The following is a 14,442-nucleotide window of genomic DNA, read 5'->3' on the forward strand; positions in this document are numbered from 1 at the left end:
TTGAAGTTGGGATAACGTCGACGGATCTCGTCGTTGTCGGCGGGCACGTCGACGGGCTCGTCGACGAGCTGGCACTCGTTTTTGAGGACGAGTGCACAGAGTGTATCTGCGACGCCAGAGAACTAGGTTCCGCAGGCATAGAGGCCGGCAGATCTCTGGGGGAGACTGATTTCGAAGTGTCCACCAGCTTCTTCTTCTGAGGAAAAGGAGAAGGAATGTCAGTCTCAGACTCACGCTTTAGAGAGGTCTTAGATTGGCGAGAAGACACACTCTCTATATCAGACACAGGGTTGTCTGACGTCTTTAACCTCTGTAGCCACAGAAGGAGACGGGCCTCTCTATCCTTTAGGGTCTTCGAAGAAAATGACGAAGTTTCCCACAGGCAGAACAGGGCCTGAATAAAGACTTTTTTGTAGTAGACATGTTTGAGAAGTTCTGAAGGTTTGAAGTTGAAGAAAACTGAGCAGAGCTCAGGGAGACTCCCTTCACACGACGTGCGGTAGTAAATCTGAGGGCTTGAGCTTCTGAGGAGAAGGTTCTAGAGGGTGCTACAGCCTGATTGGCTGGAATGTGGACTATTATAATGACTAGGATATGTTACTAAAGTGAACTCTCCCTCAATGCTTTCTATGGGCCAATATATATATATGTATGTATCTATATATGCATATGTTATTTAAGTATATATATATATATATATATATATATATATATATATATATATATATATATATATATATATATATATATATATATATATATGTTTCTTACTACTATTTTATGTACCGTGGGACTCCCACTTTGACGACGGGGAATTATTCAAGCATGTGAATCTATGAAAGACACCCTAATACTGGAGAAGATCTGCTATGCATTGGCTAAAAAGGACTAATAGCTTATTATACAAACTCCAAAGCTGCTACCACTGTATTAGACGGAGGGGTCCCTGTCCTAGACATGTGCTATGTGGGCTTGCCCCCACATGTTCATGAAGAACTATTGTCTGGACGGTCGGGTCCACCGAGAAGGGAATTTTGCCTGCTCTTTTCTACAGGACATTCTGGTTTGAGTCAACTCACAGCCCACCTCCAAATAGCTACTCCTTTGGTATCTATTCAAAAAATGAGGAATCTGCTTTCAGTAACATTCTTTATAGCAGTAACTCTAGCCGCAGATTACTCACCGACTCTCCCATCCTTTCCGTTTTATTCATTGGACTCTACCCATTATTAAGATATCAAGTCTAGGAATCTGCACACTGGTCATACCAATTTCTTTTGGGGCTCTGCATCTGAGGGTGCGGACCTGGGGGAACGCTGGGAGGTAGGAAATTTGTGGCAGCCCGGTGATCCTACAACTTACCCACACAGAAAAGTAAAGAAAATGTGATTTGTTTTAGCTAAATATGAGGTTTGCATGGGTTTCTGGGTAGGAAAATGTTGAGAGATCCATGCATTCCGCATCTCCCTGGATTCCCCTAGGTGTCTAGTTTTCAGAAATGTTTGGGTATGGTAGGTATCCCTAGATGACCATCGAGCCCGGGACCAAAAACACAGGTGACTCCCTTGCAAAACTAGGTAGTTTTGCGATCGATAATTTTGAAGTCTTCAAGGTACGTTTTGGGGTGTCACAGGCACTATGCCTACCCACACAAGTGAGGTACCATTTTTATCGGAAGACTTAGGAGAATGCAGGGTGAGTGGAGGCTTGTAGCTCCCTGCAGATTCCAGAACTTTCCAACACGGAAAAGTGATGAAAATGTATTTTTTATTCAAAGTTTGAGTTTTGCTAAGGATTCTGGGCAACAGAACTTGGTGAGAGCCACACAAGTCACCCCATTATGGATTCCTCTGGGTGTCTAGTTTTCACAAATGTAAAGGTTTGCTAGGTTTCTTAAGGTGCCAGCTGAGCGAGTGTCCAAATCCACAGTTAGGCACATTACAAAAAAAAGGGTCAGTTTTGACTGGAAAAATGTAATGTGCCCATGTTGCCTTTTTGACTTGTTTCCTGTCATGGGCACTAGGCCTGCCCACACAAGTGAGGCCCCATTTTTATCGGGAGACTTAGGGAAATGCTGGGTGGGTGGAACTTTGTGTCTCCCTGCAGATTCCAGAGCGTTCCATCACAGAAAAGTGAGGAATTGTTTTTTCTTTTCCACAAAGTTTGAGTGTTTCAAGGGATTCTGGGTAACAGAAACTGGTGAGAGCCACACAAGTCACCCCATCCTGGATTCCACTGAGAGTCTACTTTTAAAAAATGTACAGGTTTGCTAGGTTTCCCTAGGTGAGTGGGAGTAAAAAATTCCCAGCTGGGCACATTGCAAACAAAGGGTCTGTTTTCACTGGAAAAATGTGTAGTGCGCAAGTTGCATTTTGGGCCATTTCCTGTCGCAGGCACTAAGCAAACCCACACAAGTGAGGTACAATTTTTATCAGGAGACTTGGAGGAACACATAACAGTAGAACAAGTGTTATTAGCAATTGACTTTCTATGCATTTCTGCCTTCCAAATGTAAGACAATGTGTAAAAAAGAAGTCACTTTGAAAAATGTCCGGTAATTCACATGCTAGTACGGGTACACATAATTTCAGATCTGAGCACATAACCACTGCTTCTAAACTCAATAATGTTTCCCAATTTCTAAACTAAATAGGTGTCCTTGATACCTATTTGTCACTCTTATATTTTACCAAGTGAATTGCTATATACCCGGTACACAATGAAAAAAACCATTACAAGGCGCAGCTCAGTTATTGGCTCTGGGTAACTGGGTTCTTGTTGAAGCTACCAGTCCTCTATATCCCTGCAATCAGGAAGGTCCAGCAGAAGTAACAGTATATTGCTTTCTAAACTCTGCCATACTTACAAGAAGTTACAGGGGGAAACGCTGGCACAATTGCCTGCTTTTTTCAACTCAATTTCCATTTTTCATTTCAGCTGTGAGTTTCAATAAGAAAACCTTGACAGATCTACACAAATTACCCCATACTGAATTCAGACTTTTGCCTACTTTTCGGAAATGAATAGCTTTCTGGGATCCATTATTGCTTTCACACCCATTTCTAACACTAACTGTAGTTTGGTTGAAAGCACAAAAAATATTGTGTAGAACATTTTGGTTTTCTGACAAAAGTCTGCCTGTTCCTGAAAGCTGGAAAAAAAACCTTTGTTGATAACATTTGCAGAGAAGAGACCAGATGCTTTCTGCTGCCGCACTTTTCCCTCGAAACCCCCAAATTTAGCTGTATTTTGGCTAATTTCTCAGTTCCCTCCAAGGGGAATCCACAAACCCTGGGTACCTTTAGAATCCTCAGGATTTTAGAAGAAAAGGAGGGACATTTGGCGTGAACACCTTATGTGGACAAAAAGTTACAGGGGCCTAAGCCCAAACTACCCAAAATAGCCATTAAAGAGCTTAGCACGGGGGGCGAGCAGCGAAAAGGTTTTAAAGAGTATTGGTGGGAATGACATTAAGGGTTTGTTGTTATAATTAACTTTGAGTGGAGGGCACCCCCTTGTCCTAATATCCCTCTCCAGCTCCTGTTTTTGTTTAAGAAGCATTAGTCTGTCTGGCATCACAGGTCAGCTGTCATTCATGAGAAGTCATCGACAAGCTGCCTGAACGAACACGCATTGTGACATCTTGTGCTAGAGGAACTGCACCATATACTATAGTAAGACGGCTACTAGGAGGCAGGTGCCATCTGCTCTTCGCCTCCCTGCCTGGGTAACTAATTTTCGATACAAACTTGTCGTACTCAGTACTGCGGCTGATTTTTCCATTCAGTCAACACTACCCAATGCATTCCAGCAACTGTGCGAACTCCAGAGGGTAGGTCCAGTGCTGAGTAGTCGGTCCGTAAAATACATGGTAAAGTCTTAATTGAGGCTGTCCGCTTACGAAGCCTAGAGTATGACTTAGAAGCATGAAACAAAGACATTTTTTAAATCAATACACAGCATATACTTGTGCTAACAGCAGAAGAATTCACATGTGCAGAAATTAAAGTTTGATATATGTAGATCATGCTGAACTCTTTGGAGAGAGGTGGCCACTTTCATTTTTTACGTTTATTTTGTTCAATTATTCTTTCACATTCTTTTTGTCTGTGATGCCAAAGTGTATAGATTGTGCACAAAATGGAATCTGCTACACCATCTCCATTTTCCTACAAAAATCCAGAGAGACAGTCATGCTTTAGAAGGACTTACTAAATAAATTTGATGCTCATTTGGAAGCTGTGGATGGGTAGGATTTCGTAACCCCCAAAACACCTGACATGTTGAAACAGTCTTTGGTGTTGAGGGCAGAAAGACACTGAAAAAACTCCCAGGACTTTCACAGGAATTTAAACGGGATATGGACATAAAAGATAGCAATCAGTGAATAAAAGTATGCGATAAGCACTTTGTTAGAAACTAAACAATCAAGGTGAATGATCTGTGAGAGAGTGGATTCAAGCTAGCCTGACTGATGGCGGCTGATTCGCCAGAAATCAGTCCCAGGATGCTTATTTCCGGTCCAGGGAAGACATGGCTTGGCAGTTCAGGCTGGACTGTTCCCATGAGGCACAGGGTCAGACTGATTTGCATATGGCAATGTCTGAACTGGGGTGGTGGAGTGAGATAAAGAATGATGATAGATTCAACCCAGATCAGTTGACTGGGGGTGAGTGTTTGATTTTTTCCAACACTCCGTAAATCATCTCCTTTGGTATCACTTTGTTCGCCCTAAGTTGGCAGGGTATGCCCAGACGTGGGTCCCTTGCTCACTTTGCCACAATAAGGAGGGATCCGAAATTGACCGTGATGAAGAGAAGGATTCATCCCTGGTAGCCCTTGGCACCTCTCACAAAGAACAAGAGACAGGAGATAAGTGGAAGACGAAGATACAAAATACAACAGATAGGCAAGCGAGCCCTACCTCAGAGGTGATAGAAATATTCTCTTATCTGGGGAAAGAGGAATGGGAAGATCTCATCGCTGCATATTCCCAAGACCACAGCAGAAGTAGGACGGCCTCAGACATACGGACCACGACAACTGATGACCGCCTGGAACATCCAGCGGAAGTAGGCACGCTAGAGGGGGAACAAAACTGCAAGGGTCCACCAGAAAGTCAAGAAGAAACGCCAAAACACACCAGGCAGGAAGGCGCTTGGCCTAGTCTCCTAAACACAGTACAACTCCTGGTGGAAGCCCTTCACTACCAGTCGGAGAAAATGGACACTCAATTCACGTTATTAGATACATTAGCCGTGTTTGTGGTTGCCATAGACGGGAAGCTGGGCACGCTAAACACGCTTCTCCAAAGCAAATTTGATCATCTTCAAGACACAAATAGGATCAACGGGTGCGGATGTGGCCAATCATCGATAAATTATCTACTCTTACGACATTACTGACCGACCTGTGCACACAGCTCAAAAGACCTGCTCAGCAAAGCTGCACGCCGGGCATGAACACACAAGGACATCTAAAAAGAAAAAACACCAAAATTGTTCCCTCCAAACAAACAGAGTTTATTGAAAAAGGAACATCTGGTGAAGAATCAGAAACCGTAAGAAATACTGCACTGCTGGGCATAGGCACACAAGGTCATTCCAAAACGATAAATCTATCCAATACGATCGAGGACGAAGAAACTGGACCAACGGTCCCCTCGCTCACGGATACTATGGACGAAGACAACACTGATTTAAAAATGAACGCCAAACAGAGGCGAGCAAAAAAACGAAAAGGTAGGAAACATAAGCTTTGCTCAAATCGCGAAGGTTTCACGCAACTTTTTGGGCTATCCACTGCTGCAGAGCAAATTACCCCCAACCTGGGCGAGAGACAAGCACATCCAAAACCCCAGGGGATGAAATAACATCAAATCAAACTTCCAATGAAAGGGGAAATACAACTGCGCGCTTGGAAAAACCAGCCATCACCAAATACGAAGAACAAGAAGCCCCTTCTCATCATAGCAAATTCAAATCCCTATGCCCTCAACCATCTGGGAACAGCATAACGCCTACCAATTCTGACTTGTCAATGGCGCTAAAAAACAACACGAAGCTCAGTTCCAACCCCACGCAAAACATAAAAGAAGGAAACACCTCGGATACAAGGGGCACAAGGGCTGGGATGAAGTTGGGGCCCTTTAATCAAAATCATGGTATAGGATTGACGGACAGCCAACTATTCGCCATCACCCAAGCAACCGCGTCAATACATATACGGACAGATCATACAACATCAGATTCGGCTTCCATAAATTTGTCAGATAATATGCACCGCCCCCTGTGGGACGGGGAGAACCACAAAAAACCTGAACTTCCTGCCTTTGATCAGCGCGCTCATGACCAAGCTCCGGGCGGGGCAACCAATACCAACACATATCAGGCAAAAGCAAGACCAACACAAAATGCGGACCTTAAATCACCAATCAACACCTACAATGGATGCTGGGCTATAAAGGTTCAAGGGCGAACTCCAGATGCCATATGGTTTAATCCAGACTCCATCTCCAAAGGGAGACACTACATACTTAACAGAGGCAACATACTACGGCTGCTATCCCACATTTCTTCTCTGGCAGACATGGCAAGCTCAGACCTGGTTTCGATCGAATTTATAGATGAAAAAGGCTCGGGTAGGGAAGCAACGAAGGCCGCCTGGGCCTCCGGAGTAATATCGAAGAAAATTCTATCTGAAGCTGAGGTGTTTAAAACCTGGGGCATCACGATAAAACCATATGTAAAGCCAGGATACCCGGACATATTAAATCCAGGAGCTAATCCGGAGTCGAGGGGAAACGTAAGCAGCATCAGAACCTCGGTTCTCAGAGGTGCGGTAGTGCCTTGCGGAACAGGCAAAGATGACCAGATGGAAATCACTCATTGGACGGGAGCCGACAGGGTAGCTCCAACTGAGTTGCCAGATCAAAGATGGATCCTGAGAACCATAAAAAACAATAACTGACAAACCGGCCGAAACCCACGAGAGTACAAGCATGACCAACTGAGCATTTGCTCGTGGAACATCAATGGCCTAGCCACTAAAATTTTAGATCTAGAATTTATAGATTATATAAGGTCGTTTGATATAGTGGCCCTACAGGAAACATGGCTCGCTGAACCTCCACATCTCCAGGGGTTCCTACGCTTCTTCTCAAGCACGGAAAGGACAGGTAAATATGGGCACCTGAAAGGCGGTCTAGTAATATACGTAGCAACTACAAGCTTTGTTACGGTAGAAGAAATCTGGCCCTCCTCGGCAGCAGCCCTGGCAGTCAAGCTGCTTCTAGCAGCGACGGGTCCAGGCAAAGCCGATATTGACTGTATCCTGATCAACGCCTATATCCATCCCAAAAGGAAAAAAAAACAGCAAAGGAACTATACAACTTTTTGGAGGAATTCATCATGGGTAGATCAACAACAAACCTTGTACTTACAGGGGATTTTAATCTCAACCTCATGGGCACATCACAAGAAGAGGCAACTATAGCTCAAAACGCAACATGGGACATACTGCCGCAAGGGAAGCTACAAACATGTAAACAAACAAAATTAGGACTTCAGATACTTGAAGAACTGGAACATCTCAATATCAGAGCTCTAAACGGCAGGCTTGTAGGTGACAGCCCGCCAGCCCCAACTTTTCGTTCAACAAGAGCAAGCAGCATATTAGATTACACCTTTATTTCGTTACCCCTTTTTCACTACACAACTTTGTTCCGAATAGGTAAAAAAACAGACAGTGACCACTGCCCTCAAGAAATCGGTCTGGACAGTGCGAGACCCATACTAGAGCGATCAAACACACCAAAAGAGACGATTTATACAGTCAATTTCAAAAAAATTAAATACTCGGCATGGATGGGCGAAACTTTAATAGCAAGGGCGAAAGCGCACTTTGCGGAGCGCACTGGACCAAACGAAATTGTAAAATGGGAACAATTCACAAAAACCTTGTCCAACTATGCTTCGAAGTCTAACGTACATGCAAAGCTCAGCAACATGGATATCCTGTCTAGAGAGTACAGAGAAAAAATTAAGGAAAAAAAAACATCGATTTATCGCTTAATGAAAGAAATACAGCAGGAACCCAAGGAAAAAGCAAAGCAAAATCATCTACGAATACTGAAAACATCACTAAAAAAGCTGAAATGGGGAGCAAACAAAACAATGGAGGACAACTTGTGGGCAAGACTCAACTCAGATATCAAACAGAATGACGGGGCAAGGTTCTGGAAAACCATTAACCCCCTTACACGACCAGCAAATATCGGGGTTTCATCTAACATCACAGAGGAAACATGGGCATTCTACCTTGGCAATCATTTCAATCAAGACTCGCCCAATAACCAGGTCCTATCAGAGACTAACATGACAACAAAGCCGACGATGCAAAATTAATGGAATTGCACAAAAATATCAAAGACAGTCATGATCTAATCAATCCCCCAAACCTGCAACATATCATCAAACGCCAAATCAAAAAAGGCAGAAGGGAAGGAGCCCCAGGACCAAACAGGATCCCGCCAATCCTTTATAAACAAGACTTGGATAGCTGGGCAGCAGCACTCAAACCCCTTTTCCTGGAGATCAGGAATTTTAACATCTTGCCAGGCTCCTGGAAGGGCTCCATCATCGCCCCAATATACCAGGCAGGCGACAGGGCCCACCCACAAAACTACCGACTGGTGGCCCTAATTGACAATGAGGCGAAGTACTTCGCAGGCATATTGCTGGAGGAGCTACAGGCATGGGCCGCAAAGAAGTCTTTAATACCGGTCAATCAGACAGGCTTTGTTAAATCAGTGGGCACAATGACCAACATTCCAACTATGGGCATGCTAATAGACAAGGCAGAAACAAAAAAAATGCCCCTACACTTCTGTTACATAGATTACAAAGCTGATTTTGACCACATCAACAGGAATCTCTTATGGTCAAAACTAAACAGCTGGGGGATCCCAAAACCACTGTTGGACTTGTTGATAAATCTGCATACGGAGACTTGGGTTCAGATAAAGGTGGGGGACGGCTCACTGCTGTCGAGGCGCATACAGACCAACAAGAGCCTCAAGCAGGGCTGCGTCCTGGCCCCCACATTATTCAACCTGTACCTAGGTGACCTGGTACCAATCTTGAACAACTGTAACTCTCATGCTCCCAAATTAGGAGGGCTGCACCTACCATGTCTCTTATACGCAGACGATATAGTCCTAATAAGTCACACCAAGGTATGGCTTCAAAACCTTGTGAACGCGACGCAGAGCTACTCCAAGACAAACGACCTCACAATAAACCTTGAGAAAACCCAAACGATGACGATTAGCAAAAGCAAAAAGAAATCCCTTTCGCGGTTCTGGAACAACTTTCGTATCAAAGACACGTCGATTTACAAATACTTAGGTGTGAAGATTGACGACGGCGGTCGATTCAGTGTGCAAAGATTAAGCATCAGAGGAAAAGGCCTCGCATTGGCAATCTCTCTAGAAGCACTGAACAACAAACTTTCTGGCCCTTCTCTAATTCCTGTGATACAAGTTATCCGCGCCAAATAGCTGCCAACAAATATCTACGGGAGCAAGGTGCAGCGAGGCAGAGACGCAACAACACTTGACAGTACGGGTGCCGCTCATTCTTAACCTCTCTACCTGCCACAAGGAAGGACCACAGAACGCTGCTTACGGAGGGCGCATTGTCACTTGACTTGCTCAGGAAGGGTCGTGCCGCTGGTGGGAGCTTCTCCGCAATCGGCGGACAGCCTGCACGCTCCCAGCGTGCACCAGACTTCAGGGCTACTTGTTGGCTTCACCGGGGGACTGCGAGGACCAGCAGCCCCTACATCTAACAGCTGGTGCCTCTTCCCCCGGAGGCCACGCCCCCCTCAGACGCCTACTTACTTTTCGCGACTCCCGCTTCGCGGGTGCCGCTCATTCTTAACCTCTCTACCTGCCACAAGGAAGGACCACAGAACGCTGCTTACGGAGGGCGCATTGTCACTTGACTTGCTCAGGAAGGGTCGTGCCGCTGGTGGGAGCTTCTCCGCAATCGGCGGACAGCCTGCACGCTCCCAGCGTGCACCAGACTTCAGGGCTACTTGTTGGCTTCACCGGGGGACTGCGAGGACCAGCAGCCCCTACATCTAACAGCTGGTGCCTCTTCCCCCGGAGGCCACGCCCCCCTCAGACGCCTACTTACTTTTCGCGACACCCGCTTCGCGGGTGCCGCTCATTCTTAACCTCTCTACCTGCCACAAGGAAGGACCACAGAACGCTGCTTACGGAGGGCGCATTGTCACTTGACTTGCTCAGGAAGGGTCGTGCCGCTGGTGGGAGCTTCTCCGCAATCGGCGGACAGCCTGCACGCTCCCAGCGTGCACCAGACTTCAGGGCTACTTGTTGGCTTCACCGGGGGACTGTGAGGACCAGCAGCCCCTACATCTAACAGCTGGTGCCTCTTCCCCCGGAGACCACGCCCCCTAACTGGCTCACTATAAACTGACCAGCCCCAAAGGCGACGTGGGACGCGCGCGGGGAGAAGCGCGGGCAAAGCCCGGGCCAAGGGCGGGCCCGTTTAAGCCCGTTCAAGACCGGGCAGGACTGGACTGGGCCACCCTGTTTGCTGTCTGTGCTTTAATATCCTGCCATTGTCATTTCATCTATTTAAGATCTGTTAACTTTATGCTATTGGCCTTAGAAAACTCATTGTATCTCACTATTGTAACAATTCCTACGGCACAATGTCCCAGAGAACCACTAGGAATACAGTTAAAAAGCAGGCTCAATCTGCTGGTGAGATCATTGGGCCAATCGACCAATTTATAACTAAAGCTAACGATGCTATTGAGCAGGGCATTATCCTACTAGACCGGAGGATTTCACAGGACTTGATGATAGCCAGACGCTCTTCGATGGGCCTACTGGCCACTGCAAAAAACCCCTTACGTCCTGTTGATCTACCTCCTCCAGTGACAGTGCATGCAGAAACGCACACTGTTCCCTGCACAGTGGACCTCTCTGCATCCTTAGACTTGTCTGAATCCCATCTCTCCCTTGAAAAATCTCCCGCCATTTTTGTTACTCAACTAGATAACACCCCTTCTTCCCCATTGGCAAGGGGTATACGAGAAGGAGCAATTCCCCAAAAATTAAAGAAGAAGACAACCACTAAACCCCACCTTTTCACCATTCCTCCTGCTACAACTATCCCTGTAACTCCTCTTGCCTCTAATTTACCCCCGCAAACCCCTAACCCTTCATCCCTCCACCAATCTCCTTCACTGTCAAATGTACAAATAGTGGATTCTATCTCTGCTAACCCGAATATCAGCTGCACTAGTTCAAGTAGCAACGACAGCGAAGGAGATATGGTAAATGATAACCTTACAACTAATGCATCTAGTAGTGACAGCCTACTGCTCACCAGAATTGGTGATTTATTTAAATCTCACTTGGAACCCATAGAAAAGGCCCTACACATGGTTCAGTCTCAACTTACCCAACTGTCCCTTGCACTATCCCAAAGTAAAGGAAACAAGAAGGATTCCAATTTGGCGAAAGGCAGGTCCACTACTTCAAACACTCCAAACGCTAAAGCGTTAAAACCAGGAACCTCTGAGCAGAACCACAATCCCAACAAACAAAAAGTCCCTGAGAAGCCTATTCAAAATTATTCCCTAGCATCTACAAACAAGCCGCAACCACCTCCTAAATCCTCTAACCCTTTACCACCCCGCCCCGCAACCAATCCTAAACCAACAGCACCCTCCCTACCAAACCCTCCCTACCAAACCCTCCTTCTTCCCTTCCCACCTCTACAGCCCCCACTCCCGCTCCTGCCCAATCCAATAACGCTACTGGATTCAACACCATTCCTAATAATCGTAAGAGAAGGACTCCCCCTATCCATCTCCCACCTGAGGCCTCTCCATATGTAGTAATAATGACTGGGGTTCCGGAACTCCCCCCAAACCAAGATGAACCGGTTTGGTCTCTAAAAAATAAAGTAATATTCTGGTTGTCCAACAATAGACCGCTTCCAATCTTTATGGACAACAGAGTTACTACAGTGCGCAGAGTGCCTTGGTTAGGCAACCTACCAAAAAACACACAGGGCGACTGTATTATAGTAAATTTTGAAGATCCAAACACAGTTGAGCATATTTGCTCCTGGGGAGATCAAATCTCTACTGAAGGGATAGCTACCCACAATCTGTCGTATTTCTATCCCCCTAATACACAACGTAACGCCGGTCCTCCATGGTCCTGGACGAGGGTAGGAAACTGGGGCGGAATCAGACACCGAGACCAGTGGTCGGGGTATGGCTTTAGCAACCCACCACCAGGCCACTTTAGCAATTGGAGAGGTCCACCACTATCCAATCGATACGATTGCCTGGATATGGTGGACTGACTACCATCTCTACCCATAACAGACAGCAGTTACAACAGCGTCTTTCCCAACCCAAAAGACCCCTGTAAGAGCATTCGGACGGCTGGCTCCTTCTCGCCATCTTTGTATGGTACCCAGCTCGAGTCTTACCCTCCCCAGCACCCCCTGACCCAACAGCAGTCATCTTCTCCCCACCAGGTTGCGTGTCACACCACGTCAGCTACCCCTGCAGACCCGCTTCCAAACTTACAATCTACTACCCCTCAACTCAGTGAGCCTAAACCTAACCTTCCTCTTTCTGTCATAACCACTCAGTCCCCGTCCCAACTCCCACACTCCTCAGCTGAACCTCAGCTTCCAAACTCTACTTTTTCATCTACCCAGGACCTTCCAATTTTATACTGGAACGTAGCTGGCTTAAGATCGAAAATCCATCTTCAGTCCTGGATGGAAGTAACCAATAAATTTAAGTTAATCTGCCTAGAAGAAACTTGGGCAATTGACCCTATTCATATCCAGGGTTTTAAAACATTTCACCTTCCTTCCTTACCGTCCACTCATGGTAGATCCAAGGGCGGCTTAGCCATCTATGTTTCCAACTTAATTCCCTTTACGATCATGGAAGTTCCGTTAGTCTCGTCAATTTCTCAAATCCTCAAAATAGTTCCAGACAATAACTCCTGTTATTATCTCATCAATATGTATAATAACTCTTCACCCAGCGACTGTGTAAAATCTCTGTCGGAAATTACTTTGTATTTACAAGATCAAAAACAGTTATATTGTCATATTGTGTGGGGTGGGGATTTCAATGTGTATTTGTGTAACAACTATAACAAAGGTATTTGCGGGCTTTTAGACGAGCACGATGTCCCTCTGGCCCACTTCACCCACAGTACAGTGGGTCATGCACTAAACACTTGTATTTTTGCACTAGACCTTGAATTCGCGAACATTTTAGTGAGTCCTGCTGTAGAGTTCAAGACGACTTTTCACGGTAGAGGAGCCACCACAATCATCGATTTTATTTTATGCTCCCAATCCCTAAACAACCGACTGAAGCAATTTACAACTGGCACCGACCCCTCAAGCGACCACTACTCAAATAGCATAACCATAGTATTAAATACTCCATCCTCAGCCTGCCCAAAAACAAGTCTCTTAGCGCAGCACTCCCTGGAGATGAGTAAAATTAACGGTTATACTGTTAAGTGGTCGACGACCAACCCCACAGAGATCACCAGTAAGATCATCCAAAAAACCCTTCCTTTAATCCACCACTGTCTGGAGACGTCATCTTCCCCCCAGTTGATCCTCTCCAGCTTTGTCAAAATATTAGAAGTCATCAGACAAGAGCTTACTCGTCCACATAGGACTCACGACAATGATAAGGACTCCAGAGGGTGGTTTGACTCCCGTTGCCGTAAAGCGCAGCGGGCACTGAAAAATGCTCTACACAATCAGACCAGGGACCAGCCCCAAATCGCCTCCTTAAGGAAAAACTATAAGATGGCACAGCAATCCCGTAAACGGGAAATAAAAAATAATCTCTGGGCCCAACTACATCAGAGCACTCTAACCAAGGACTCCACCATGTTTTGGAGAACAGTTAAGGCCCCTTTCCTAGCTGATGAAACCGCGATACAGCATCTAGATGTGGCAGTACCCGCTGATAAATGGGTAGCACACTACTCGCAGATCTTCGGGGACAACCCCTTGACAATCGAGGCTCCCAGACCAGATGCGGAAGCTCCCACTAGCAATAACATCTTCCCTATTGACCTCCACTTCGATCTAGTGGAGGTAATCACAGCACTGACTTCCTCAAAGACCGGTAAAGCGCCCGGTCCAGACGGGGTCCCCTTAGACATATTTGTGAGCAACATAGATCTTTGGTCTCCAATTGTCACACAGGTCATGTCTGCAGTTACCCAGATCGGCCTTATTGATTCTTGGTCCACCTCTGTGCTCCTGCCCATTTTCAAAAAGGGAGATCGGGACAACCCAGCCTGCTACAGGCCCATCTCCCTTTTGGATTCACTAGGCAAGG

General features: G+C 46.0%; 1 protein-coding gene across 1 annotated transcript in view; it reads right to left on the reverse strand.

Annotated features, from left to right (window-relative positions):
* Window positions 1-14,442, reverse strand: part of DTX3 (deltex E3 ubiquitin ligase 3) — a 299,174-nt gene that overhangs the window by 219,703 nt on the left and 65,029 nt on the right. The gene's annotated exons all lie outside the window — the stretch shown is intronic.

This window comes from Lissotriton vulgaris, chromosome 1_1 (genome assembly GCF_964263255.1).
Source record: "Lissotriton vulgaris chromosome 1_1, aLisVul1.2, whole genome shotgun sequence".
NCBI lineage: Eukaryota > Metazoa > Chordata > Amphibia > Caudata > Salamandridae > Lissotriton > Lissotriton vulgaris.